Raw genomic sequence first — 5,889 nt, 5'->3', positions numbered from 1 at the left:
AAAATATCAGAGCAAATCTAATATCTACGTATTTAAATTTAAAAAGAGGCAGTTATACAGGTCGATTTTTGTTAGTCAGAAAAGCTGAAAAATGTGTCAAAACAAAGGACGTTGTACATGTCAGGTTTATCAAAACAAGCGCATTGCGAAAGAAAATGCATTTGACTATTTTAAATGGACTCAGAAAAGTATCAATTTAAAGTACATAAATTTATAAACGTACAAAAACCACTATCGGAACAAAACATTTCATATTATTATTATCATTATATTCATTATATTTAACGTTTATTTAAACTCAGATAGAGAAACAAACAAAAAATTTCCGATAAAAAAAATTCATTGTATTACATATGTAATAAATTGTTCATAAATATGCATAATCATGTTTCTAAACAATATGAAATGCAATCAATTAAACAGTAACATTTTTCCAAACATAGTTTAAGTTACAGGGCGTCGCTTTATAATACCGTTGACATAAAATGTCATGTATTTGGAATTTCGCATGTATTCCGTACTCTCTAATGTCTATGTATTGATTTGAGATAAAAAAGTTCTGTTCTGTTCTCTTCAGTTACAGGACGTCGCAAAGAAGCTGGATAATAACACTTGCACAATTATCTGTGTATGACACTTAGAATATTACTTTTTGTTTATAGCATATTAATAATTGTCAGATACAGATTATTATGTTGGAAATGATGAAGTGTTATATCGTTTTAAATACGTAATATCCGTTTCATAATAACGTGTCTAGACAGCATGTTTATTCGAAATAAAAAAGCATCTTAATATTCCAGTATATACTACCGACTTGTGCGTGATTTATATTTTGTTAATAGCATTAAACAATTAAGCGAAGGTATATCAGATCTAAAAAGCCAAGTCCATATATAATAAACGTAAAATAAATGATTTTTTAAAGTTGCTTTGAAACACTACACAATATTTCACATTTAATTTATTTATATAATTATACAAAATGTCAAAAATGATTATACTGTCAATATTTATAAACTTCTTGGACTTATGTTTTGTATCTCTGTTCGCAATTTCAATAAATATAAACATAGTGTACTTTTACAAAGTCTTTATTATATTATAACAAGAATACAAATTTGTTTCACAGATGATTAACCTTTCAAAACAATCTCGAAAAAAATGAAATTAACGAAATTTTTCAAACTGTTAAATTAAAATTTGAGAAAGATAGATCACAAATTATTTAGTTAATCGTGAGAACTAAAATATAACTAATCTCATGACATGATTCTGTAATTATTTATCTCATGATCCTTTTTTTTGCTACTTGAAACTTGAAAATAAGTACACATGTATATCTTTTCTTTTGTTTTAACTTTGTATGCAACCTTCTCTGAAAAAAGTATTATTATAATTGTTTTAATTGTAATAAAAAAATGCATTTAAATTCTTTATTACCTTTTGACAATTTTTATTCAAGAAATATTGTATACATTTATACACTATTTAAGTCGTTGGAACCTAGTATTCATTACTCCTTTAGTTAATTAGATATTAACTATTGTTTGCACCAAAAAAAATGCCGCTACTTTTGTATTGAATACATTTATGTGAAACAAGTAACCGCTTTATATAATGATGCCATTACTATTGTTAAAACGTTGTTTGTCTAATCTTCTGGTGATCTCTCTTCTTTACAATTTCTTTGAGCGTTCTTGCACGGGGCCCTACTGGATGACATTATATTGTGACTCACTATATTTCGGGCTGTGGATTCTGCTCTCCTGTTGATGTTGATTCATCATAATATACAATTCAGTTAAAAAATTCTCAAAATATACTTCTCTTTATCTATACTTATTACAAAAGGTCAATTGTTAATGTAATTGTCTTTATCTTTCTAGTGTGTGCCAACAGTCACAATAAATTTAACTTCTGTTATATCATTATTATTTTCATCAGTTCCAAGCCTAGACAATGTTGGCAGTAATGATATTTATAGGGCTAATATTGAGCGGATCATCAGAAAAATATCTCTGAAAAGTAGAAAGTGGCTTCACCTTTGAATGAGTCGATTGTATACGTATATGTCCGCTTTTTAAACTATCCGTTGGAAAAATGACAAATTAAAGAAGTGAACTCTTACTATTAAAGATTGACTTATTTTATCCGGAAGTCATCAGATTGTGAAGCGAAATATACAAACTTGACTGTATGAATCGATCATGAATTAAAATTCGATAAAACAGCATATGGTTCATATATAATTAACGTCTTAGGTATTATAATTACATAATAATTATATAATATATATGAATATTTATCTTCCAAAACACGTGAATGTTCTAAAAGATGTATAAAGATGAGTATTTTGTGAATTTTGACCCAACACAATGATATTACTGACAATTTCGCCATAAGAGTATTGCGTTTGTCTAACATTGGTGATCTATTTTCTCAATTAAATGTCGAGTAAATTGGCTGCTTAGACATTGATTAACAAAAAAGACAGATATTTTCATAAAATACTAGTCTATGGTAGTTCCCAGAAATTAAGGTAAGACAAATTAGGTACGTGATGTAAATAACAATTGACCTAAATATGAGTAGTGAGACATTTCCTCTATCTTGGAGGTTAGTCAACCTATGATAAGCATAATTTAAATATAAACACTTTGGAAACTTATAGTAAAGACATTACCATTATATTTAAACATATGAATGAGAAAGTTTATTATATTTGTTTGGTTGCAATTAACTGTACACATCAGAATTTTTTACATATTTGTTTTTTACAATTAAATGAACATCGTCTAATTAATAATATTATAATGATCTTATCTTGTTGGAAGTAGGTTGGCATAAAAGTCACGTTTCACATCAGAACATTAATATATCGTAACCGTTTTACCGTCTTTAATCACCAAAACGCATGAAACGTTTTAAATGTACAGCAGTTTATGTCCTCTTTAAAGCAATATTTACATAAATTTTAAACATAAATCATCTTAAACACAAATTAACAAAATTAGTGAGGTTTCAAATAGATAGATGTATTTCCTTTTCCGACATTCATTTCAGTAATTTGTACAGTTAAATATCCAGAAGATGCAATGCGTTACTTGAATTATTGCTTAAAATGTGATTATATATTACGATAAAGGTATGCTATGGTTAAGGGTTATGAACGGTGAGCTCGTTAAATGTTAATTAATTTCATACTGTATGATTGTTTTGCAGAAACGACAATAATAAATTACTAGATACATGCAAACAAAAAATTGCCAAAATTACAGAAGGTAAAGGAAACTGAGTTTTCGAAGAGAGCTTTTTATAGATACGTCCGATCAATTTTAGTAAGTTTTCGATACTAAAAATGTTTATATTACATTTATTCTGTACCTTAACGAATATTAGGTATAATTAATCATATTGTACGAGTAGAACTACAATGTATGTTGCATGTAACAACCTGATTACGAGTAATATTACATGTGTCATCACAAACAAAAAAAGAACGCTACCACAATAATCATTGGCAATGTGCCTGAACTTGCCGAAATGTTGTTGCTCTTATTGTACTGGTATAAGAATACTTTCTACTAAAAAACCTTACAGTGGAAGTCTCGAACTGTTACGATTCTTGAAAAAAGTCATGTTCATTGAAATCTGCTGAATTTATCGAAAAAAGGTTGGGCTCGTCCGGGATTTAAACCCGGGACCTCTCGCACCCTAAGCGAGAATCATACCCCTAGACCAACGAACCAGTACATCTATTAAAACACATCCATTCTTACGTTGTTATTCTACTAAAACAATGAAATAATTGTCAGAAAACATGTATCCAGGTGTCACTAATTTGTGTATTGGAAAATAATATTACTTCGTCCTCTTAAGAAAGGTTCAGGGAGGACAAAGACTGTAATAAAATTATGTAGTTCCATACGTAATTGGTGACTGCATATTGTAATTAGATGATAATCATTATTATATTATATTTGAGCTACAAAACGTCAGATTTCTTTTTTGCTATAACAAATAAAATACAAATGTTTACAAATTCTAAGGTATACAATCGAACTTAACAAAAAAGATGTTATGTCAAGCCCATTTATGACCTTACTCGTTACGAGCCAGTCGTCATAGCTTAAATGAAAGGAGACAATTGTTGTTGAACGATTTGTCAAATTCATAATATTTTATTATAATTTTAAGTTCAATGTTAGTTTTTCATGTAACAATTTACACAGTTTAATATTTCTTTTGTCTGATTCCGAAAAGCAATAAATTTAAACATACTTAGCTCTTTTTCCTTTTTATACTTATACAATAAAAACAAATATATGAACCATACTACATGCGAAGAACCGAACTATTACAATTATTGAACTGATTTGAAAAGACATACTCGTTACATTAAGGAAATCTGCTAAATATCATAAAAAGGATGGACTCGTTCGGGATATGACCCGAGATGTCGCACGCACCATAAGCGAGAATCATACCCCTAGACCTACAAGGCAGTACATTCCACTTTGTAAATATATAGTGTGATTTTATTAAACTGCAATTTATCAATACATAGGGTTTATTTAAATATTCCCACTTACTGTCCGTGTAGTTCATTAGAATTAATGTTAAGTATATAATTTATGTTTTGAATGGTCCCACCAGCTAATTAATAAATAGGTGGTCGTCACATTCGCAGTCATTTAAATTCTGTACAAAGATATGCAAAAATATACAAACAATGTTTGCCCTGATTAGTATTGTGTTTTACTGTATTGAAATGATATGCTTTGACTTTAATCCAAATACACTTTAGGTAATAAGAGCTTCAATAGTCCTTAAAAAGAAACAACATGGACTAACGTGGTCTCGATCTTTCAACACGTATGAATTTTAGAAAATATAAAGTGTAGTTTACCTTATTGCGCTATAACGCTCAGTATATATATTTCATAGACAGACATTAAATAAAATCAAATATTACTTCCCGAAACTCTGTCGTGAATTGAAAAGTGCATAGACCGCATAATTAGTAAACTATGCAATTGGCAGGTTAATGACGAAACAGTACTAGTTTAATCCTCTTTTTTAATCAAATGTAAACATGCTTCAAAGGGAGTTTGCTGATTTGAATGCTATATCCCAAGAGATAATGCACAGTGCTGTGTAATCGTTGTAAAGGGGCGAGTAACAAATCGGTTCGCTAATATGAACCGATTAGAAAAAAAAATAAGGGATTCGAACCAGAGACCTCTCGCACCCAAAGCCAAAATCATACCCCTAGACCAACGAGCCACTTATAGGATATGTCGGACAGAGATCAAAATGAAGTTGCATTTAGCAATGTTTCATGAGACAAATGTCAAATTCACATGCTACAGTGACAGCTTAAAGTAAGAATGATGAAAGCAGCCTGTCATAAACTGAACAATTAAAAATACATGATAAGAAGTGTATATGAATGCTGATATTTATATTAATATATCTATATTTAGAAAAATACTGATAAAAACACATAGTTCATTTTAATGTCGGTGAGACGTCAAGAATATTTTAGTTAGAGACAGATTATCATCAGAAACAAATGTATTTGTTCTTCTTTAGAAAGGAAAAATATGAATTTGATAATGTTTGAATAATGATGTTAGACAATGATATATGCTTGTTATCTAACGAAGTAGCGTAAAACGTAAATAAGTTTGTCATAAAACTAGCAAAATGTAAACAAAGAAGTACTTTGTACTTTGTAGTAGTACTTCCTTACAAAATACAAAATTAGCTTTAACTATTGTTTTGCCAAACAAGATGAAAAAAGATGGTTAAGGTAATTGGCCAATAAATTACGTTTTGGAAACTAATGTATAAAACTACACCAAATAAAGCTGATGAAAAGTA

General features: G+C 29.1%; 1 non-coding gene across 1 annotated transcript; it reads right to left on the bottom strand.

Annotated features, from left to right (window-relative positions):
• Positions 1-3,679: 3,679 nt before the first annotated feature.
• Trnap-agg (transfer RNA proline (anticodon AGG)) lies at positions 3,680-3,751 on the bottom strand. The gene has a single exon. It is a non-coding gene; the product is annotated as a tRNA-Pro (tRNA).
• Positions 3,752-5,889: the final 2,138 nt, after the last annotated feature.

This window comes from Ruditapes philippinarum, unplaced genomic scaffold, assembly GCF_026571515.1.
Source record: "Ruditapes philippinarum isolate M1 unplaced genomic scaffold, ASM2657151v2 ctg3536_1_1_1_1, whole genome shotgun sequence".
Lineage (NCBI taxonomy): Eukaryota > Metazoa > Mollusca > Bivalvia > Venerida > Veneridae > Ruditapes > Ruditapes philippinarum.
Note: the sequence above shows the minus strand (reverse complement) of the source record. Positions and strands in the feature narration are given on the sequence as shown.